At 44.7% G+C, this 25,390-nt stretch overlaps 1 pseudogene; it reads right to left on the reverse strand.

Annotated features, from left to right (window-relative positions):
- Nucleotides 1-412: 412 nt before the first annotated feature.
- On the reverse strand, nucleotides 413-1,732 carry LOC148148375 (uncharacterized; annotated as a pseudogene).
- Nucleotides 1,733-25,390: the final 23,658 nt, after the last annotated feature.

Below are 25,390 nucleotides of genomic sequence, written 5' to 3' on the forward strand. Positions count from 1 at the left end.
GCATTCCAGGAGGAAACCAATCTGCAATAGGACAGAAAGACTCAGATGGCTGCCGATCATTTGACTTCTCACTCCATTATGTTGGCAGCACCCTGACTCTGACCATCCCCAGTGACTGACTGACTGACTGACTGTGTCCAAAAGCACAAAAGGTAAAGAAAGGCAGGGCTGCTGTGAGCATCCAGGTAGGCTTACTTTTTTTTTTATTTCAAAAATATACTTTATTCATAAAATAATTTGATTGTCTGTACAACTGGACATGCCATACATCCGTAAACATTCCATTTCTTTGCATACCGAAACAGAGTAATCATTCCTATTTACAAGTCTGTACAATTACATTTTTAGCTGAGGCGTCAGCAGAGCCCAAATGACTGCGCGGGCCCCCTGTTCTTCTTTAGGCAGGCAGACGTTACACGGTGGTCTTTCCCCACTGCACCTTGGCGGCAGCTGCCCCAAGCTTCAGCGCATCCTTCACCACGTAGTCCTGGACCTTGGAATGTGCCAGTCTGCAACACTCAGTCGGGGTCAACTCCTTCAGCTGGAAGATCAACAGGTTTTGGACCGCCCAGAGACCGTCCTTCACCGAATTGATGATCCTCCAGATGTTCGTCTCGGTGTGCGTCCCGGGGAACAGACCGTAGAGCACGGAGTCTTGCGTCACGGCGCTGCTCGGGACGAACCGCGACAAACACCACTGCATTCCTCTCCAGACTTCTGCCTAGGCACATTCCAGAAGGAGGTGTGTGACAGTCTCGTCACCCCCCCCGCAGCCGCTTCGATGGCAGCGTGCGGTGCGGCTGAGAGTCCAGGCATGCATAAAGGATCTCACAGGCAGAGCCCTTCTCACCACCAGCCAAGCCATGTCTTGGTGCTTGTTGGAAAGTTCTGGCGATGAGACATTCTGCCAAATGGCTTTGACAGTCTGCTCAGGGAACCGCTCGATAGGATCCGCCCTCTCCTTTTCCTGAAGGGTCTCAAGGACACTACGTGCTGACCACTTCCTGATGGACTTGTGGTCAAAGGTGTTTTTCTTCATAAACTTCTCCACGAAGGACAGGTGATACGGAACGGTCCAACTACTCGGAGCGTTCCGCAGCAACGAGGCCAGGCCCATCCTTCGCAACACCGGGGACAGGTAGAACCGCAGTACATAGTGACACTTGGTGTTTGCGTACCGGGGATCCACGCACAGCTTGATGCAGCCACACACAAAGGTGGCCATCAGGGTGAGGGTGGCATTGGGTGTATTTTTTCCCCCGTTGCCCAGATCTTTGTACAGCGAGTCCCTTCGGACCCGGTCCATCTTTGACCTCCATATAAACTGGAAGATGGCCCGGGTGACTGCAGCAGCATAGGTTCTGGAATAGGCCAGACCTGTGCCACGTATAATAGCAATGACAGTGCCTCACACCTGATGACCAGGTTTTTTTCCCGCGATGGAGAGCGACCGTAGCTTCCATCTGCCTAGTTTCTGCCTCACTTTGCTGATACACTCCTCCCAAGACTTGGCGCATGCCCTAGCCCCCCTGAACCAAATACCCAGCACCTTCAGGTGGTCGGTCCTGACGGTGAAGGGGATCGAGGATTGGTCGGCCCAGTTCCCAAAGAGCATGGCCTCACTCTTGCCTCGGTTTACCTTGGCCCCCGAGGCCCGTTCGAACTGGTCACATGTGCACATGAGTCTGCGCACGGACAGCGGATCCGAGCAGAAAACGGCGACGTCATCCATGTACAGGGAGGCCTTAACCTGCAGGCCCCCACTGCCAGGAATAGTCACCCCTCTCAGGCTCGCATCCTTCCTGATGGACTCGGCAAATGGCTCGATGCAGCACACAAACAAGGCAGGAGAGAGGGGGCAGCCCTGCCTGACTCCAGATCTGACTGGGAAGCTATCTGATTCACACCCATTGATTGAGACTGCACTGACAATGTTGGTGTCGAGCAGTCTGATCCAATTGCAATTCCCTCCCCAAACCCAGCATCCAGGTGGGCTTACAGTGAGTGAGGAGCCCAGAGATACAGCCTGATGCAGTCCATGGGCTGAGTGTGTCCCCCTGAGCACACAGTGTCCTTGCTGCAACATTACAATGAGAGTTACTGGGGCAACCCGTGGAACAGTATTGAAGAGCAGAAGTGTCCTGTTAGTGAATGGAAGGTGTACCAAGAGGGTTCATAGAGGTTGGAACATGGATGCCAATATCCGTGGTTATAAGGTGCATGAGGCCAGTATCAATGGAGTATGCCCTGAGATTTTGGTGCTCAGTGTGCAACATGGAGGTCATTCAGAGCAAGTAATGAACTAAAATTCCCAGGTGTCCATCCTGACCTCCATGCCGAACATTCCTGATGTCTGGCTGGGTATGTTTGGGAAGATAGAAAGCTAAATATCAATGAGGTGATCCAGTCCATTAACAATGGATTTAACAAGCAATAATTCCATTATTTGACAACTTCTCATGAGAAGCTCACCTCATCACTCAGCAGATGCACAGATGTCAGGCAGCAGGAAAATCGAGGAGCAGGAAAATCGACGTTTCGGGCAGGAGCCCTTCATCAGGATTGAGGTCATTCCTGATGAAGGGCTCCTGCCTAAAATATTGATTTCCTGCTGCTTGGATGCTGCCTAAACTGCTGCGCTTTTCCAGCACACTCTAACCTTGTCTCTGATCTCCAGCATCTGCAGTCCTCACTTTCGCCTAGACTCACAGATGTGGAGAGAGATGCTTCCAACATTGTGTTGGGCCTCAATGGATTTCCGGCATGATTCTGCCCCAAATCCTTCCATCGCCCACATCATTCAAGATTCTGCTCTGAACTTCAATAGGTATTTGTTTCAAAGCTGCAAAAACTATCTCTCTCTTTTACGCTGCGAGATTCCCCTGGAGTCACCAGGAATAAAGATTGATTTCCTGGGCGCTGCTCAGCATGACTCAGGAGGTAAAAAATGAGTCTTCTAATTTTTTTTAACATGCTTTTGTTCATCATTTAAAGGAGCATTGGAGATTGGGACAGTAAGGCAGCAGTTTAACTGTTGAAGGTAGCAGATCACGTCATGAAACCTCCAGGAATCAGTTCAGCTTGAGTTAACTCTTGTTAGGGCGATATCTGCTTGGGAAACCCCACCCAGATCTGCACATCTCCACCTGCCTCTCTTTCCTAAATTATTGAACAGTAAGCCCTCGCTGTGTCCCCAGGAACTTCTCAAACAGCATTTCCTGCAATGTTCTCTGTCTGTGCAACAGTCTTTCCACGTTGCATTATAAAACTTGTCCACAGAATCTGATGAATATTCGAGTGAAGCAAAATGTTTTTAAAATGTGGCAGCACCTCTCCACAAATGTATTTAATTTCAAAGCCGAGTGTTCCATTACCATGCAATCATCTTTAATTTAATAAAAGTGGGATTGCCATTCATCATGTGCTGTCTTTCCAAACTTTATTAAAATGCAAAAATAAAACTGAAACAGTGCGGATGCCGCAGAGCTGGAATAGGAACGGAAAACTCTGGGGAGTCTCAGCATTTCTTGATGGGAGTTTGGCTGCTGCAATTCAAAGCCACAAGATGGCAATGTCTGCTCTATTCTTCCCTGAGCCTTGTTTAGAAATCCTGCACAGCTCACACTTAGCATCTCCTTCTATTCATTTGTCATTGGCTGAAAGGAGTGGATCTCTCTATTTGTTCTTCTCCAGTCATTCAAAGATGACAGAATTTGGAGTTGCATTACCTCAGTTTGCATGTCTAGCCTTGCTAGAGTCCAGATTTCCTGTCCTACCCTTCTCTGTTCTTTATTTTCTCTTCACTGTTTAAGAAGTTTGCAACCATGATGTGGTACAGTGGCTCAGTGGCCAGCACTGCTTTCTCATAGTGCCAGGGACCCGAGTTTGATTCCAGTCTCGAGCGACTGTCTGTGTGGAGTTTGCACATTCTCCCTGTGTCTGCGTGGGTTTCCTCTGGGTGCTCTGATTTCCACCCACGGTCTAAAGATGTGTAGGTTCGGCCATGCTAAATTGTCAAGGATATGCAGGCTAGGTGGATTAGCTGTGGGAAATCCAGGGTTGGGGGCATAAGGTGGATCTGGATGGGATGGTCTTCAGAGGGTTAGTGTGGACTTGATGGGCCAAATGGCCTGCTTCCGGCTTCTATGAACCACCTCCCTTGTTGATGGAGCCGTCAGTCATCCCTCCTCTTTGCTCCTGATTGGCTAGGTGAACAATGCTGCCTTCCTCCTTTGTCATCTTGTTTGATATCCCTGCCCCAGCAATAGTCCACAGGCTCCACATGAAAAATGGGGCAGAAAAACTATCAGGAGATGTTGGTTCTAGCACCAAATGATCCAGTGAGAGAACACAGCCAGTGATGGCCGACACAGCAGGGAAAGAGCAGCCATTGACTGGGGACTCAGGGAAAAAAGAAATGTGTGAGGACCAGTGAGAAAAGAAGCTGAACCATGATATAGAGCCCCAGAATTAGACGTGTTGATAACATGTTGAAAAATGTGCGCAGCACTTAAACAGATGGAGTCATCCTGTGTCAGTATTTGCTTAATACAGACTCAAGAAGGACTCATAATCACAACACGACTCTCCAATGACTTGAATTCCCACTGGCATCATAGAAATGTTAACACATCTTGCAATTATGTTTCTAGTTCATAACTCTCAGAGGAGAATCAGTGACCATATGAAAGAACTCTTGCTCATTAGTGAACTTTTTGCTGGGATTTTTTTAATAGCCCAATAAATCGTTTTAAATCTTAATTAATCTTTTGCCTTTGAATGTTCCATTGAGATGATATTTCAACTGGAGTCCAGAAAAAACAGGGAAATATATCAAGAAGCAAGCGGCCCCATTAGCTCTTCTTACCATCATAGCCGATTCAATATTCTTATATTTGAACCATGCCCAGTTTAAACACTACGCAGCAAATTTACTATGCGTAGTAAATTTAAGCAAATCCCTCATTAACTTTCACATTCCACATTAAAGGCTGTGACTGCAGTCTGCAATGACCTCTCCACTGTAAGAGAGATTTGGCTTTATATTTTAGAGAATTCTGCGATGAGGATAGGCAAGCTATTGAAGGAAAGGTCTTGACCATGAAATTTACAACAAACAGTTAGAGGTGTGCAACTTATGTTCACCCTGTGAGTGAGAATAATTTCAAACATCATGAAAATACACTGAAGGTTATGAAAATATTACGTACTTGGAATACGCAGACCTATTTAGGAACAGGTGCCATTTTTGAAATTATCCTGCCATTCAATTCAATATTGGTTGGGTCTGTACCTCATCTGCATTTACATATCTTGCTTTAGTCCCCCTTAGTACACCTGCCTAACACAGAACTACTAATCTGCATTTTTAAATCTTCAATTAAACTTTACCCTCAACAGATCTTCAGTGAAGAATGTTCCAACCTTTGTGCAAAGAAGTGACTGATGTTACACCTCTGATTCATCTTGTTATGATATTAAGGGGTTTTATGCTGGGCCAGCATTTATTGCCCATCTTTGATTGCCCTGGAGAAGGTGGTGCTGAGCTGCTTTCTTGAACTGGTGCAGTCCATGTGGTTGGACACACCTTACTGATAGGGAGGGTGTTAAAGGATTTTGACACAGCAACAGCGACTTTTTCCAAGTCATGATGTTGTGGGACTTGGAGGAGAACCTGCAGGTGAAGGTGGCTTCATGCCTCTGCTGTCCTTGTTCGTTTAGGTGGTAGAGGTCTCAGGTTTGGAAGGTGCTGTCAATGTAGCTTTGGCGGGTTGTTGCAGTGCGTTGTGTAGATGATGCACACTGTTGCTACTGTGCATTGGTGGTGGAGGGAATGAATGTTGAAGGTGGTGGATGGGTTGTTAAACAAACGGGCTGCTTTGCACTGGATGTTGTTGAGCCTCTTAGGTGTAGTTGGAGCTTGACCCATCCTGGCAAATAGAGGTCATTCCATCACACTCCTTAATTCTCTTTTATAGATGGTGGACCAAGACTGGAAAAACAGGATATCCCTGAGCAGGTATTTACTTTGCTTGTCAGCACTGTTAATTCCATACCTTTACTGATAATTGAAAGTAGAGTGAAGGGGCGGTAATTGGTCAGGTTAGACTTGTCCTGCTTTTTGTATCCAGGACATACCTGGGTAATTATACCCCATTGCCAGGAAGCTCCCAACATTGTAATTGTGCTGGCACAACTTGGCTATGAGTCAGAAAGTTGTCATGGATCTCTTGGCTATTGTATTACACAGCATATTCAGCACTTCTTTCATATCACAAGGAGTGAATCAGATTGGCTGAAGACTGATAACTGTGATGCTGAGGACATCTGGAGAAGGCTGAGATGGATCAACCATTCCGTTCTTCTGTCTGAAGATATATGCAAATACTCCAGCCTTGCATTTGTACTTATGTGTTGGGCTCCCACATCATTAAGGATGGGGATATTGGTGGAGGCTCCATCTTCCATTGGTTATTCAATTGTCCACCAGCATTTACAACTGAATGCGAGCTCTTCAACAGGGTCATCAAACGCAGATCTGATCCATTGGTTGTGAGATTGCTTAGCTCTGTCTATCACTTTTTACTTTTGTTGATGGCATGCGTGTTGTCCTGTGTTTTAGCTTCACCAGTTTGTGACCTCCTACCTAGGTATGCCAGGTGCTGGCATGACCTCCTGCACTTTTCATTGAACCAGATGATAATAATGGTAGAGTGGGGAATATGCCAGTCCATATAGTTACAGATCATTTTAATTTGATTTGATTAGATTCATTATTGTACATATGCTGAGATACAGTGAAATGAATTGTTTTGTGGGCTATAAAGGCAAATTGTATCATACAAAGCCCAACAGGGTAATAGGACAGAGTGAAGAATACCATGTTACAAGTGCAGAGAAGGTGCAGATAGGTATCAACATTAAAATTTGAGAGGTCCATTCAAAAATCTGATAACAGCAGGGTAGAAGCTGTCCTTGAATCTGTTGTCACATGTTTTCAAACTTTTGCATCTTCTACCAGATGGAAGAGGGAGAAAGAGAGTATACCTGGGATTGGCTGTTTTCCCGAGGCAGCAGGAAGCGTATATGGAGTCAATGGAAAGAAGGATGGCTTGCATGATGGCATGGGCTGCATTCACAACTCTCTGTAATGACTTGTGATCTTGGCAGTGCAGTTGCCATACCAAGCTGTGATGCATCTAGATAGGATGCTTTCTCTGGTGTATCTGTAAAAATTGGGAAGAAACATTGTGGATATGTCAAATTTCCTTAGCCTCCTGAGGAAGCTGAGTTGTTGGTGAGCTTTCTTAACTGTAGCATTGATGTGGATGAACCAGGACAGAATGGTGATCTTTACTCCTCGGAACTTGAAGCTTTCGACTATTTCCACCTCAGCACCATTGATGCAAACAAGAACGTGCCCTCCACTCCACTTCCTGAAGTCAATGATCATCTCTTTTGCTTTGCTGACATTAATAGAGAGATTGTTGTCTTTACATCATGCTGCTAAGCACTCTGCCACTTTCCTGTATTCTGTCTCATCATTGTTTCAGATCCGACCTGTTACAATGGTGTGGTCAGTAAACTTGCAAATGGAGTTAGAGCAGAACTTGCCACACAGTCGAGAATATGTAAGGAGTACAGTCAGAGGCTGAGTATGCACTTCTGTGGAGCACCAGCATTGGGGAGTATGGTGGAGAAGGTGTTGTTGCCCATCCTTACTGATTGCGGGTCAGCAAGCTGAGGATCTAGTTGCAGAGAGGGGTGCAGAGACCGAGGTCTCAGAGTTTGGAGATGAGCTTGCTTGAGATTATGGTGTTGAAGACAGAGCTGTAGTCACCAGGTAGGAAACTGGTGACGGTATCCCTGTTATGCAGATGTTCCAGCAATGAGTGTAACGCCAGGGAAATGGCATCTGCCATGGATTGTTGTGATAGTACACTATTATAAAGGGTTAAGACAATCTGGGATGGTGGTCAAATAATTCTGCTGCTGCTGATGACCCACAGTGCCCCATTGATGCCCACAATGATTTGTTAGATCTTTTGTAAATCTAGCCCACTTAACACAGTGGTAGTGCCACCCAACACATGGAGGGTATCTTCAATGTGAAAATGGGACTTGATCTCCACAAGATCTGTGTGATGGTTACCTGTACCAATAGTATCTGTACATGCACAGCACCAAGTAGTTTGATGAGGACAAAACCAAATAGATGTTTCCTTCTTGTTGGTTTTCCCACCACCTCCAATAGACCCAGTCTAGCAACAAAGTACTTTCACACTCACCCAGTTCATTCAATAGAACTGCATGAGCCACTGATGATGATGTAAATCTGTGCCCTGGCTGCCCTCAGTACTGAAGATTCCCATGTTTTTTGTTCTCTAACTTCACATGGGCAGCTGTTGAGACACCTTGCACATCTATCTATCTAATGCAGTGAACAATTATTTTCTGGGCCTTCGATAAGGAGGCAGTGGGGGTGGGAAGAGTGGAAAAACATGAATAAATTTTGCAAAGATGTTCAATAATGCTATCAGAAAGAAATACTTTTTAAAAATTCACTCATGGAAAGTGGGCATCGTTGGCAGGCCAGCATAGATAGCCCCTCTCTAATTGCCCTTGAGAAGGTGCTGTTGAATTACCTTCTTGAACGGCTGCAACCCATAGACCCATAATGCCATTCAGGAGAGTATTCCAGGATTTTTACCCAGCGATACTGAATGAACAGTTATATATTCCCAAGTCAGGATGGTGATTGACTTGGAGGGAAACTTGCAGGTGGTGGTATTATCATTTATCTGGTGTCCTTGACTTTCTGGATGGATGTGGTCCTGGGTTTGGAAGGTGCTGTCCAAGGATCTTTGTGAATGTCTGCAGCGCATCTTGAAGATAGTACACACTACTTGCTACTGAGTATTGCTGGTGGAGAGAATGAATTCTTGTGGATGTGGTGCCAATTAGCAGGATGTTTTGTCTTCGATGCTGTCAAGCTTTTTGAGTGTTATTGGAGCTGAACACATCCAGGCAAATGGGGAGTATTTCATCACACTCCTGACTTGTGCCTTATAGATGGTGGTGCAGTTCCATTTCTGGCCAATGATAACCCAGGACGTTTAGTGGTAATGCCATTGAATATCAAGGGGTGGTGGTTAGATTTTGTGATTGAAGATGGTCACTTGCATAGCACAAATAGTATGATTCATGTCTTTCATAAACACAGGCTATTCTGCATCACTTACAGTCACTTTTGAATTGTGGTTACTGTTATCATATGTAAAATGTTGTTGCCTATTGGTGCACATCAAGCATCTGCAAGCCAGATTTCTGGTCAACTATAAATTGTGGGGGGACACCAAGTGGTTTGAATTGTTTATGCTGTAATTCATGCGCTTTTGGATTTATTCCAGTTGGGGTTAGTAAACTGTGTGCATGGAAACTGCCTAACTGCTAGGGGAACCAGTCCCAAAGCCCTTTGAGTTCCTGCAATGATCACAAGCTGAAACTATTCACTTCCTCCAACAGAAAGCTAGGAGAAGCTATCTTTTGAGAAAGCTATTAAGCAGACACAAATATTGTTTCTAAGGCGAACACAAAATGTTCCATGATACTTTTCAATGACAGTGGGGAGTAATGCTCAGTATCCTAGCCAGTCCTTTCAAGCAAACTCATTGATTCAATGAGAGGGCAATGAGATTGCAAGAGCTTGCTGTGTACAAACTGGCTGCATTTTTGCACACTACAACTGAGGCTATGCATCAAAATTGGTTCATTGACATCCTGAATTTATGATAAGGTGCAAGAGTAGTTGTTGCCCTTTCCTTATATTGCTACCCTGACTTTCACCTTTCTAAGCAGTGTGTCACTATCTGGATCACGTGGTGCAGTTCCCCATTACACTGTCCGGATGCTGCAGTGCCACGTTTTTTTGTGGGAGATTTTGTCACCAAGTAACCAATCAATGCACTTTTTCCAGTTTATGAAGATAAAGTTTTGTATAGGACTTGGGACAAAATCCAACTTTAGATTAACGAGAAGAATGAAGACACATTCAGTTCCTATGAGATTTTGATTTCCACTTCAAAGAAAATGAATCTGTTGACTTTGAAGAAGTGTGATGTGACTCTCAAACGCTGCTCCTTTTGGAAGTACATCAATGATTCATAGGGAATGAATAATGAATGGGTTACCCAGTTGTAATTTACTCGGTGCACAGAACATAGCCATCAACTACTTGTGCGTGGCTTTGGGGAACTTAATAATAAATTTTCTTTTGTCATATGAAGTAAAATAAGCTCCTTATCATCTCACATTGAAGCAAACAATGTGTCAAATGCTATACAGCAATGTTTACGTTTATAATGCTTCTTTAGGAAAATATATCAAGGCACTTCAGACCGGACTCAGCAAATGGGGAGCCATTAAGAGAGGTGACAAAAAGCATGGTTTGAGATGGACTTTAAGGGACATCTTAAAGGGAAGAGGAAGCTGGAGACATGAGAAGGTTTTGAGAGGAAACTCCAGAGTGAGAGATGTAAACATTTTCAATTTCAAGGTGATTGATCCTTAATTCCAGGCAACTCCAGGCCAATGCTGAAGGTTCTAGAATTCTGTTCTGGAAAGAATGATGACAATGTTACTCAGTCATTGAGCCTCTAATCCAGAGCTCCAGAATAATCCAGACATTGTTGAATTTATGGGGTCGCAGAGTCATACAGCCTGGAAACAGACCCTTCGGTCCAACCAGTCCATGCTGACCATAATCCCAACTAAACTAGTCCCACAAGCTAGTGCTTGGCCTTTATCCCTCCAAACATTTCCTATTCATGTGCTCATCCAAGTGTCTTTTAAACATTGTAACTGTACCCCCATCCATCACTTCTTCTGGAAGTTCATTCCACACATGGACCACTCTCTGTGTAAAAATAAAATGCCTTTCTAAATCCTTCTCCTCTCACCTTATAAAATGGCCCCAAGACTTGAAATTCCCCACCCTCAGGAAAAGACACCTGCCATTCACCTTGTCTATATCTCTCATGATTTTATAAACCTCTATAAGGTCACTCTTTAGTCTTCAGTATTCCAGTGAAAAAGGTCCCAGCCTATCTCGCCTCTGCTTATAAATCAAGTCCTCCAATCCTGACAACATCCTGGTAAATCTGTTTTGGACCCTCTCCAGCTTAATAACTGGGTGTTATGGCATCCCATTTCTTGGATCCTTTACACAACCTTATCAATCACACACACACTAGTTTGTAAAAACAACCAATTACATTAACTTGAAAGAGGAACTCGCCCCCATGTTTTCAGTAATTACCAGTGCCCACACCAATAACTGCATTAACAGACTGCTGGACTCATGCTGCTTTACATTCTAATTCCTCAATGACAAGTGTCCATTATTTCCATCCTCTCTTAAAGAGATCTCACCACAAACCTTTATGGAAGACTTTGTCTCCAAGTCCTCAGCTGTTAAATAGCATGGTGGTTTTACCAACAGGCATACATTAGGGTCAAGAATTGAAGCTTGTGAATTTGGCAGGGAAGGCTTTGTATGCTGTATGTGGGTGATGGATCTTGGGTTGGTGCTGGGGGCAGGGGGAAGCTGCACGTGCACGGTTCCATATTTGTGTAGATGAGGAAAGGATCACACCTGCTCTCAGGTTGTCACTATGCATCTGCTGTGTTTTCTGTACAGCCCTGTCCTCTGTGACTGAAAAGACTGTGGTTTCAAGTCCAAGTCAGCATAATGTGACTGAACAGGCCCTACAAGAGGATCTGCTGCTTTAGTGTAGCCACTTTTTGCTGAGAAGTTAAGCCAAGGTCCTCTTTGATCCTTTTGAGTCACAGAGGCACAGATCATAGAAACAAGCCCTTCTGCTCACCATGTCTATGCTAACCAACAAACATCAAACTATGATAATTCCGTTTCAAGCCATTGAGGTCTACAGCATGGAAACAGACCCATCTTGCCGGTGCCACCCAGTTTTCACAATTTAAGCTAGTCTCATTTGCCCTATTTTGTTCCAGATCCCTCCATATCTATCCCATCCATATATCTGTCCAAGTGTTTCTTAAACAACAAAATTGTACTCACTTCCATCACTACTTCTGGTAGTCCGTTCCAGACCTTACCATCCTCTGTGTGAAAAAATTGCCCTTCTGGACTCTTTTGTATCTCTCTCCCCTCACCTTAACCCCTATATTCTCTAGTTTTACATTTGCCGACCATGGGGAAAAGCTGTCAGCTTATCTACCTTATCTATGCTTCTCATGATTTTATAGACCTCCATAAGGTCACCCCCTCAGACTCCCTTGAGAGCAGGAGCATCCTTCCTCAGAAAAGGCAATCAAAACTGCACACAATATTCTATGTATGGCCTCATCAAGGCCCTGTATAACTGCAACAACACATCCCTGCTCCTGCACTCAAAACCTCTCACAGTAAACATATCATGTGCCTTCTTTACCACCTGCATGCCTATCTTCAGCAACTGGTGCACAAGGGCACCCAAGTCCCGCTGCATACTTACCCCTCCTGATTTACATACATTTGGGTAGTAATCTGCCTTCTTGTTTTTAATATTGTGTTTATCCAAATTATACTGCATACTGATTTGCCTACTCACCCAACCTGTCCAGATCATGAGATGTGGCTTTGAGAAGGATTTAAGGTTTTGAGATGTGGCTTTAAGAAGGATATTTTCTGTCGTGTTTCTTTTGAAAGCAAGTGTTGTAAACTTGGAGCGGAGCTGTCTGCTCTGATCCCAGCAACGTAGCTAATTTTATTTTAATAAAAAGAAGCATGTGGGTGTGGAGTCAGACAAATACCCAGGGTTTGCAGAGTTTACTTGCAGTTACTGAAGCTAGAGTTTTTGAAGGAGCCATTGAGTCATAGAGTCATACAGCACGGAAGCAGACCCTTCATTCTAAACAGTCATTGACCAAATTTCCCGAACGAAATTAGTCCCTCTTGCCTGCATTTGGCCCATATCCCTCTAAACCATTTCTAATCATCTATTCATCCAATGCATTTTAAAACTTCCTCTGGAAGTTCATTCCACATATGAATCACCCTCTGTGTGAAAACGTTGCCCCTCAGGTCCCTTTTAAACCTTTCTACTCTCACCTTAAAAATATGCCCTCTAGTTATGAACTCGCTCACCCTGGGGAACAGACCTTTGCTATTCACCTTATCTATGCCCCTCATGATTTTATAAACTTCTATAGGTTCATCCTTCAAACTCCTATGCTCCAGCAAAAAAAGTCCCAGCATATTCTTATAACTCAAACCCTGCAGTCCTGGCAACCTCTGAGTGAGCTCTCTCCCTCTCTGCAAAAGCTGATGTTCTCTCGTTATTGCTGGGTTTGTGTTTTCGATTTTCCCTTTCTCTTTGCCTTTGCCAAGATTATTTATGAGATATATTGGAACAGCTAATCAGTAGTAGTTGACATATACAAAACAAATTGCTGAAAAAGCTCAGCAGGTCTGGTATCATCTGTGGAGAGAAATCAGAGTTAATATTTTGGGTCAAGTGACCCTTCCCCAGAACTGTTGTTAATATATATATAACTTTGCTGAGTATTTTTATAGAGTTACAGTTAAGTCAATTCTTTTCTTATATTTTTCTTTTGTCCATATTTTAACTGTAGTGTAAAAATAAAGTGTGTTTTGCTTAAAGCTGAGTGGTTTGACCGATCAAATTGCCAGAAAGCAATGTCTTACACTTGCCTTTAAAAATAAGAATAAGTTAGGATCCAGGTTATCTCCTTGACGAGTTTTGAGGCGTTTCGGTCTGGTCCATAACAGAAGGCAAACATCCTCCTTCACCACTCTATCTACCTCTGCCGACACTTTCAGGATCTATGAACTTGTACACTAAGCTCCCTTTGTTCCTTTCCTTCCCTTAGTAGACCTCCTAAAATACATCGCATTGCACTTATCAGGATTAAAATCATCTACAATTACTGTGCCCAATTTAACAGCTGATCAATATCAGACCGTAGCCAGAAACTACCCTCCTCACTGTCAACAGCACCATCAATTTTCATGTCATCTGCAAACTTATTAGTTATATCGTCTAAATTTGTATCTAAGTTGTTAATGTATATGACAAACAGCAAAGATCCCAGCACTGATCCCGGTGATACACCACTGATCACAAGCTTTCAATCACAAAGACAACCCTCCATAACCACCCTTTGCCTCCTATTTTTAAGCCAATTTTGAATTCAGTGTGCCAACCTGCCTTAGATCAGATGGGCTCTTACCTTTTGGACCAGTTTTCCATGTGGAATCTAATCAAAGGCCTGACTGAAGTCTATGTAAACCACATCAACTGCACTACCCTCATCAATATAATTCGTTAGCTTTTTAAAAAACTCGATTAAATTCATCAGACAGGATCCCACTTGAATAAATTTGTGCTGATTACCCTGATCAACTGCCTTGGTAAGTGTTGATTAACCCTGTCCCTCAGAATATTTTCCAATAATTTCCTTACCACTGACATCAGACTCATCAATAATTATCTGGACTAGCCCTGGTGCCCTTCTTGAAGAGCTGAAAATGTGTTGCTGGAAAAGCGCAGCAGGTCAGGCAGCATCCAGGGAACAGGAGAATCGACGTTTCGGGCATAAGCCCTTCTTCAGGAATGAGGAAAGTGTGTCCAGCAGGCAAAGATAAAAGGTAGGGAGGAGGGACTTGGGGGAGGGGCGTCAGAAATGCCCTTCTTGAAGAGAAGAATTGCATTAGCTATCCTCCAGTTTTCTGACATTTCACTTGTGGCCTGTGAAGCATTAAGCATTACCACTAGGCCACAGTAATTTCATCCCTTGCCTCCTAGAGCAGTCTGGGATATATTTGAGCAGGCCTGAGAGACTTATGCACATTTATGCCCACTGAAAAAATTAATGCTTCCTCCTTATTGATCTCAACAAGTTCTGGAACCTCATCCTCCTGACTGAAATCCACGACTATGGTGTCTTTCTCCTCTGTGACGAAAGGTGAGAAAAATATTCATTTAAGACCTCACCTACTGGTCTGCTAGCTGCAATGTTTTGATTCCATTCCGAGGAAGACACATGTTAACCACACTTGAGAGGTTAACTCTGTTTCTCTCACCACAGACCTGCTGAGTTTCTGAAGCACATTTTTGACATAATTTTACAAAAATGCAGGTCTGGGGGGGCATAGTGGTTCACGTGGGTGGCATGGTAGTTCAGTGATCAGCACTGTACCTTACAACTCCAGGGACCAGGGCTCACTTTCACTCTTGGATGAATGTCTGTGTGGAGTTCGCATGCTCTTTCTGTGTCTGTGTGCGTTTCTATGATTTAAAATCACTGTTTGTGGACTCCTGGTGTGCATGACTCGATTGTGCTTCATATATTATAATAGACGCTACATGTTAAGAGCATTTTCTTGGTTGCTTTGTCATTACCATAGATGTGAAAGGCACTATCTAAAAGAAAACTTCTTATTTATACTTATGAATGTGAAAAATGTTGCCCTTCTCTCCCTCGACCTTTGTAGCTAAGACTATTTCCATCTCTTACCCACTGGTTGGGTGATACATTCAGCCTTGATTGTTTCTAATGGATCTTGATCTTGATAGAATAATTAAAAATAAAAGAGAGTGGAATTAAGTCAAGATAAGAGTGATTATCAGGGCTTAGCTAGCTGGCTGCTGAGCAAAATCCTGCTTATCTCTGTTGAGCTATTTAATTCCTAATGGTGAGGTAGTGCAGCAAATGCTGGGCTATGGTTGATACGAAGTGATTTGGCTTTTGATTAAGTGAGGATCACATATGCTTCCCTTTGGGACTCATTAGCACATCCCGTTTTAGTGGGCTTTCGTCCTGCCTGATGGTTCCTTTCCATCAAGGCCAGCTTTGATTACAATTAATTCACAAAAGTCTCTGATGTTGAGAAAGTTCACGGCTATGCCACAATTTGGATTCCTCGCTTACCCCTGCGACTGGAGGAAGTATCTCGACTTGGCCTGCCGGATGGATGAAGTGGGGGAGGAGGAGATAGGAATGGGGAGCGAATTGTCAGTTTTGCAATTGCGGTGGGGGCTTTGGGATGACAGAAGGAAGTTTGAGGGAGAGGGCTTTCCTCTCATCCTGTTCCCCACCCCATTTCCCCCTTGTGGTCCTTCCTAATCATTTTCTCAGGGAAATATGTAAACTCGCCAGCCCCCTCACAGACCTGTGACTGGACAGTGACCTACCAGCTTGTACTGAAAACAACAAATGCTAGAGATCACAGGCAGCATCCATGGAGAGAGGGCAAGCTAATGTTTGGAGTCTAGATGACCCTTTGTCAGAGCTGAACTGAAGTGTGGAGAGGGTAGCATTTATATGATAGTTTAGATTATATTAGATTACTTACAGCGTGGAAACAGGCCCTTCAGCCCAACAAGTCCACACCGACCCGCCGAAGTGCACCCACCCAGACCCATTCCCCTACATTTACCCCTGCACCTAACACTACACTACAGGCCAATTCACCTAACCTGCACATTTATGGACTGTGGGAGAGAAACCCACGCAGACACTGGGAGAATGTGCAAACTCCACACAGTCAGTCGCCTGAGGCGGGAATTGAACCCGGGTCTCTGGCGCTGTGAGGCAGCAGTGCTAACCACTGTGCCACCGTGCCACCCACTATTAGTGAGGGATGTGTTGGGGATACTGGGTATCAGGTGCTGGTGGAGAAAAGATGTTGATAGTTCAGCTTAAGTGATCGGAATGTGAGAATGGCAGAAGAATGGCGTCTCCTGCCAGACTTGAAAGGACAGTAACTGGGATGGAGGGAGGGGAGGACATGATAAAAAGTTAAAAGAAAGGGAAGAAATGGTTTGTAATTTAAAAGTATTGAACTTAATATTAAGTCCAGGAGGCTGCAAAGTGCCTCGTCTGAAGATGAGATGTTTGTGCTGTAATGCACCAGGTTCTGGTGTCACTGAGGCACTGAGATATTGTGGCTAAGTCATGGAATTCGGATGACTGGACAATACGGAAAACACAAAAGCATCCCAGCCACCAGTCTTACTGGTTAGAGCTCCTCCAGCGAAGGAGTGAGGAGGACTTGCCACCTCTGATATAAACAGCTGCAAATTCAATGCCAACTTTTAGAGTTACGTCCAGCAAAGTATTAGTGGACATTGTCATCCCAAAAACAGAATTGGATTAACACAATGTCGTTACCGGCATGGACCCGGCTAGCCACTTCTCGGAGGCTGCAACCTTGGGGAACTATATCCAATGAAACAGCAGTGAGGATATTTACTCCATTCTTCACCACATATGGTCTTCCCATTGGGAGCAGGGCTCACATTCAAGACGTTTTGGGAAGTCCTGTGTAACCTGGACGTGACCCATTGGACATCTTCAGTGCATCACCCACAGTCACAGGACACACTGGAAAGGCAGTGCCAGACCCTAAATAAACAACACACAGGGTACATTGCCACAAGTGCCCCCAGTACTGGGATCCAGGACTCGGTTTTCTTCTGTGTGCCACCAGGGTCTCACCCAGTGACTCTGTTGGCCTCACCCTGCTTGAATTAGTTTCAGGACAACAGTGCAAAAGCTTTTAAAACTAATCAAGGAAAGGTTTTTAAATCAGTAAAGTGAAGTCTTCATGTAATATGATGGAGCAGTGTTTCAGCTGTGACTGCTCAAGGCCTATGATGCAGCCTGAGAACATTAGCAAATCTCCCAGGCAGCAACGAAAAGCAGGGACAGGCAGGGCTCTAACCTTTCAGACAGCAGAATTGTACATTAAGGCTTCTACCAATACTGAGTGAACCCGTAAGAAGCCAGCTGAGTGGTCTGTGCAGTGTAGCTAAGAGGCTCGGGGAGAGAATTCTCTTGTTGAGGCACCAGATTGGGGATAAAGCAAAGGCTGTGTCATGTCAACATGATAAGGCAATACCACCACTGGGAAAGAGGCACACTGTAACAGTCTATCCCATAATCATTGGCTTAGAGGATGAAGATGGGATGAACTGGAGGGATACATGGAGTGAGACCTCCTGACTACCAACTTGAAATACCAACAAATCATCCCTAATTGCTCAGAGTTCAGAGTCAACCACATTGCTGTGGGTCTGGAGTCACATGGTAAGGATGGCAGTTTCAGTTCTTAAAGGACATTGGTGAACTGGATTGATTTTTCCAACAATCAACAATAATTTTACTGTCATCATCAGACTCTTAATTCCAGATTTTTAAAATTGATTTCAAATCTGTCATGGCAGGATTCAAATCCAGGTCCCCAGATCATTACCTGGGTCTCTGGATTAACAGTCCAGTCATAATACCACTGGGCCATCATCTCCCCTATTTAAAGGCTTATGCAGAAACAAGCCAGGCAGCACCATGATGAAAGAGGAACTGTTCGCGATTGTTTTTTGTAAACATTTTTATTAAGAAAAAAGGTTTTACATTTTTTACAGAATTACAAAATTACTACAAAATAGTATAACAACCTCATAACATAATTACAATAACAGAAAACAAATTCTACTCCACAAACCACTGAGGAGAGAGAGAGAAAAAAAACCTATGAAAACTACAATCTAATAAATAACTAAGAAAAGAAATTAAAGTAAACCATGTTAAACCAAGATAAATTAAGTTATATTCAGTTAAGTTACTGCACTCAGCGCAATCCCACCAAACTCCCCACTGCTGGAGCATCAGTAGACATACCCATATTTGTTCAGGATTCCTCCACCTGACCTCCCCAACCCCACCTCCCCCCCCCCCCCCCAAGGGGTCCCCGGAGTGCCGGACATAGCCCTCATGACTACACAAAGGGCCTGACCAATACAGCCAGCACGCCTGCATTTACATAATTCAGAAAGGGCCGCCACGTTCTATAAAACATTTCCATTTTCTGGTGCACCATACTCATAAGGAAATCCAGAAAGATGTGCTCCATAGCTAATCTACACCAGCCCGAGAGTCCCAGGGTCTTCGACACCCAGCTCATTAGAATGTTCTTCCTCGCACAGAATGAAAGAATGTTAAATAGTTTCTTCCCATGCGCATCCAAAGAAGGGAGATTTGGCAAACCCAAGAAGAGGGACACCGGATCCACCTTGACCTCAGTTCCAAAAGACCACTCGCTATGGCACTCCAATACCTACGAAGCCTGTGGCATGACCACAAGCAATGAATAAGAGTGCCAACATCTGGTTTACATTTGGAGCACACTGGGGACTCTCCTCTCTTAAATTTCGCAAGCCACTCCGATGTCAAATAAGCCTTGTGGAGTATCTTCAGTTTCATAGCCTGTGACCTGTTACAAATCCAAATCACCCTTACATTCTCCCAAATATCCTCCCACACCTCTGAGAAGATTTCCACTCCCAATTCCCGAATCCAGGTTCTGCATAGCTGCTCAATATCCTTTCAAACATTACTACCTAACAAGTGATAGAGGGCGCTGACCTAGGGAGCACTCACAGACCGGAGCACTCTCCGTATCCGACTTATAGGGACTAACCATCAGTGTAGTCTTTTTCTGCGTAAAGTCCCTAATCTGAAAGTAACGAAAGAGGTCCCTCCTAAATAGCCCATATTTCTTACCCAGCTGCTCGAATGACATCATGATCTCTCCATCAAATAAATCTCCCAAACAGGAAACTCCTCGAGACTCCCAGACCATAAAGCCAGAGTCCATTGACTCCGGCCGGAATCCTAACATTCCCAATTTGGGAGTGAAAGGGGAAGTTTTTTTGAAAGTTGCCCTCACCTTGTTGTATTATTCTCCATGGTTTAACCGTGTTAAGGACAATCGGATTTCTGCAATGGTGCATAACAGTCCTCATCTTGTCCATAAATGACAATTTGATGAGGGGGCATTTTACCTGGGAGGCCTTGGTGTTCAACCAGAGTGATCGCGGGTCCTGGCAGACCCAGTCAGCCACATAGGATAGTAGGGAACTCAATTGATATTTCTTAAAGTCCAGGAAATCCAAGCCTCCCGTCCCTTGTGGAAGCTGCAATTTGTCCAGCTTAATAAGAGTCCGTCGATGATGTCAGATAAAAGAGCCAAGCCAACTGTAAAGCCTCTGTAGTGCTTGCCTGGGCAGCATCAAAGGGAGCATTCACATGGGATATAATACACGAGGAAGAGCATTCATTTTGACCAGAGCTATTCTACCTAACCAGGATATCAGATACCTTCCCAGCGCCGAAGGTCCTGCCTTACCTTCTCTAGCAACGGCACAAAATTAGCTTTCTATAACTGATAAAAGGCCGGGCTGATAAAAATACCTAAATACAGGAAACCTCCCAGCGACCACCTGAAAGGGAAACAGGTACCATCCCCAAAACCGATATTCTAGTAAGGCCCCCCCGACAGGCATGGCCTCTGACTTCATAAAATTAATTTTATACCCTGAAAGCAAGCCAAATAGATTAATCATTTGTATTAAGCGGGGCACAGATGTCATCAGATCAGTTAAAAAGAGAAGGACATCATCCGGATAGAGGGTGATCTTATGCCTGACCCTACCTCCGGGGCAATTACATTGGGGTCCCTCCAAATGGCCTCTGCCGACGGCTCAATCACTGATGTAAATAATAGCGGTGAGAAAAGGGCACCCTTGTCGGCTGCCTCTGCTGGTACTAAAATGATCCGACCATATACCATTAGTGAGAACCGCTGTTTTCAGGTCACTATATAACACTGCCACCCACCTGCTCCAGGACATAAAAGAGGTACGGCCACTCCACCCGGTCAAACACTTTCTCTGCATCCAGGGAGACTACCAAGTCCGGAATCGGCCCTTGCTGGCACACCTGGACCATGTTTAACACTCTTCTAATATTATTAATAGACCCACAACCCTTAATGAAACCTGTCTGGTCCTTCTTTGCAATGAAAGGCAGAAACCTCTCCAACTTCGACGTTCAGTAACGATACGGGCCTGTACGAAGTGCAACTCTGGGGTTTCCCTTTCTTGAGAATAAGAGAAATACTTGCTTCTCTCGGAGAGGATGGGAGGCAGTCCTGACTGAACGAGTAGTTGTACATATCCAAGCGTGGCCTGGCCAGCATGTCTATAAACTCCCTATAAAACTCACTTTGAAATCTGTCTGGGCCGGGTGCTTTTCCACTCTGGAACTGCCTCATCGCCTCCTGTATTTCCTGGATTGTCAGGGGGGCATTCAGAAAGGACACCTGCTCTTAAGTTACGCCAGAAGGTCCATGGTCTTAAAAAAGGACTCCATCTTCATCAATCTGTCCTCACAGCCGTCCGACCAGTAGAACGTCCTAAATGCTGCATTAATCGTTTTGGCATTGCAACTAAGAGTACCAGCGCTCTCTCTGATGGATGTGAGAGATTGTGGGCATTTTTCTTTCTGGCCAGGTACGCTAGACATCTACCCGGTTTATCACCATACTCAAATAACCTCTGTTTCACAATGGAGATTTCCCTATTTGCTGTCTGGGTGAGCACAACATTCAAAGTAGCTCTGAGGGCAGTAATCCGTTGCAGCTTGGTTACAGACGGTCTGTCAAAGTATGCTGACTCAGCTGCCTTCAGGCCAGCCTCGAACAAACGCTGCTGCTCTCCCCTCTGCCGCTTCCGGGTCATAGAGTCATAGAGATGTACAGCATGGAAACAGACCGTTCGGTCCAACTCATCCATACCGACCAGATATCCTAACCCAATCTAGTCCCACCTGCCAGCACCTGGCCCATATCCCTCCAAACCCTGCCTATTCATATACCCATCCAAATGCCTCTTAAATATTGCAATTGTACCAGCCTACACCACATCCTCTGGTAGCTCATTCCACACACTTACCACCCTCTGCGTGAAAAAGTTGCCCCTTAGGTCTCTTTTATATCTTTTCTCTCTCACCCTATGCCCTCTAGTTCTGGACTCCCTGACCCCAGGGAAAATACTTTGTCTATTTATCCCATCCATGCCCCTCATGATTTTGTAAACCTCTATAAGGTCACCCCTCAGCCTACGCGCTCCAGAAAAAACAGCACCAGCCTGTTCAGCCTCTCCCTGTAGCTCAGATCCTCCAACCCTGGCAACATCCTTGTAAATCTTTTCTGAACCTTTTCAAGTTTCACAACATCTTTCCGATAGAAAGGAGACCAGAATTGCACGCAATATTCCAAAAGTGGCCTGACCAATGTCCTGTACAGCCGTAACATGACCTCCCAACTCCTGTACTCAATACTCTGACCAATAAAGGAAAGCACACCAAACGCCTTCTTCACTATCCTATCTACCTGCCACTCCACTTTCAAGGAGCTATGAACCTGCACTTCAAGATATCTTTGTTCAGCAAAACCCCCTAGGACCTTACCATTAGATGTATAAGTCCTGCTAAGATTTGCTTTCCCAAAATGCAGCACCTCATATTTATCTGAATTAAACTCCATCTGCCACTTCTCAGCCCACTTCTCAGGTCCAGATCCTGTTGTAATCTGAGGTAATCCTCTTCACAGTCCACTACACCTCCAATTTTGGTGTCATCTGCAAACTTACTAACTTTACCTCTTATGCTCGCATCCAAATCATTAATGCAAATGACAAAAGGTAGAGGGCCCAGCACTGATCCTTGTGGCACTCCACTGGTCACAGGCCTCCAGTCTGAATAACAACCTTCCACCACCACCCTTTATCTTCTACCTTTGAGCCAGTTCTGTATCCAAATGGCTAGTTCTCCCTGTATTCCATGATATCTAACCTTTCTAATCAGTCTCCCATGGGGAACCTTGTCGAACGCCTTACTGAAGTCCATATAGATCACATCTACTGCTCTGCCCTCATCAATCTTCTTTGTTACTTCTTCAAAAACCTCAATCAAGTTTGTGAGACATGATTTCCCATGCACAAAGCCATGTTGACTATCATGAATCAGTCCTTGCCTTTCCAAATACACCTACATTCTGTCCCTCAGGATTCCCTCCAACAACTTGCCCACCACCGAGGTCAGGCTCACTGGTCTATAGTTCCCTGGCTTGTCTTTACCGCCCTTCTTAAACAGTGGCACCACGTTTGCCAACCTCTAGTCTTCCGGCACCTCACCTGTGACTATCGATGATACAAATATCTCAGCAAAAGGCCCAACAATCACTTATCTAACTTCCCACAGAGTTCTCGGGTACCTGATCAGGTCCTGGGGATTTATCCACTTTTAACCGTTTCAAGACATTGAGCACTTCCTCCTCTGTAATCTGGACATTTTGCAAGATATCACCATCTATTTCCCGACAGGGTCACCGAGTAAGAAATAATCAAACCTTGTGCATAGGCCTTGGCACTCTCCCAGAGCACCGACAGATCACTGGCCATATCCAAATTAATGCCCCAAAAGATTTTAAATTTCTGTGAAAAATACTCTGTAAACTTGCTATCCTTCAGGAGGAAAGGATCCATGCGCCAGTGCCGCGAGCCTGTTCTGTTACCACCGGCCCTGACCTCCCTGACTGTCACGTGATCAGAAATGGCAATGTTCCCGATTCTGCAAAAAGGTCGCTGGGTCAACCCTAGTATAGCACTTGTGTCGGTTAGAGAAAAAAGTGAAATCCCTCCCTTCAGGGTGAAGACATCTCCATACATCCACCAACCTGTTCAGGTTGGTGGATGTTCAGGTCCACCAACTGCCTGGATTGTGGGGGCATACCCGTGAGACCCCTAGGCATCCTGTGCACTTCAGGGTCAATAAGTTGGTTAAAGTTTCCCCCTGTAATTGTATAACAAGCTCCAAAGGCCAAAAACCTGGAAAGTGCATCCATTAAAATTTTGTGGGGCTGTGCATATTCAAAACACACATTCAAAATCCCATATTCCTCTCCATATATTAATGCTTTAAGAATTGTAAACTACCCATATCCATCCTTAATTTGGTCTAACAGTTGAAATGGGAGATTCTTCTGGAAGAGTATAACAACTCCTCTACTTTTCAAATTTAAAGAATGAGAAAAACACCTGCCTGAACCCTTCCTGCTGCAACTTCAAGTGCTCCCTATCGGTTAAATGTGTTTCTTGCAGCAAGGCTACACTGACCCTCTCTTTTCTAAGGCTTGAAAGCATCATTTTTCTCTTAATTGGTGAATGACTCCCCTTAACATTCCAGGTGCACCATTTAAACGAACGGTTAGCCATAGCCATCGAAAACAGTCCGTGACCCCTCCCCCCGACCTCCCAAAACTACCAAATCAAAACTTCTAACAGCTACTTCTACAACAGACCAACACATAACACAAATGAAAGGAGACTTTCCCCTTGCCCACAGGGGACGCTCATACTACCCACTAACCCCTTCATGTCTCCTTCTCGCTGAAGCCGTGCCCCAGCCCCAGACAACACAAAGTCAGAAAAAATACATACATCTCATAACAAGAAAGTTAAAAGTGGGCACTCTAGCCATTCCCTCCATACTGTAACCCGAGGCACTCCTGGTAGAACAAAAATATATATCCTCCCACCCCTTCGCCTCCCCCAACCGCTCCCCCTCCATCCCATACCAGAAGAGAAAAACAAAAGGATACGAAAAATGATACAAAAAAAAGGATGACAGGTGGGGAGAGAGAAGGGAGAAGAGAGAGAAAAAGAAAAAAAATTATAACCTCAACATATATTAAAAAAAAGGCCTCCCGACAACCAGGCAAATTATAGAGAAAAGTAAATTAAATAGCTTCAAAAACTGCGGAAGCTGACCAGCTGGCCTTCCTTCTCCTGTTCCGGAAGCCATGTTCTTCCGACGGCCTCGATTTTCGATGTCATCGAACTGCTCCTCCAAGGTCCGTACCCACCATTCCAGGGCCTGGACTCAATCCACCGAGGATTCCACTGCGGTTTTGGATGCTGGGGCTCATTGTTCCACTCCCCGACACGCTGCCTGAGATGCTGGATCTCCTGGTCATGCTTCTGCAGCATGGCCTAGATCGGTTTTAGCCTGGCCCAGATCTCCTCCATCACTGTATCGATCTTCTCTCAGAGTTTCACAAATTCCGAGACCAGGCTTTTCCCCTTAGGTAAGTCCCCTGAAGCGATCGCAGAGGCTGATGTTGTGGCCATGGGCATGTCTATTTTTGCAGGGGGATCCCTGCTTGTTGCGACCCTTGTGGTTCCTTCCCTTTGGTCATTTTCCTAACTATTTTAAACTAACACTGAACAATTCTGGGGGTCAAAAAAAAAACTATTTCTACCACATTGGGTAATAAAGGGAGGATGAGTGCACCACATTGTCTGGGTTCTGGAGCAGAGCTCAGCGGGGCAGACTTACTGGGTCGCCGCCATCTTGAAACCCCCTGGAACTTTTCGCAATTTTTAAGAAGATTTGCAGCTCAGGTTGATGGTATGTATGTCGTTAATTCACTGAGCTGGTAGGTTCA

Source organism: Chiloscyllium plagiosum, unplaced genomic scaffold (genome assembly GCF_037043375.1).
Source record: "Chiloscyllium plagiosum isolate Xiang-an unplaced genomic scaffold, Cpla_swu_hap1 HiC_scaffold_13, whole genome shotgun sequence".
NCBI lineage: Eukaryota > Metazoa > Chordata > Chondrichthyes > Orectolobiformes > Hemiscylliidae > Chiloscyllium > Chiloscyllium plagiosum.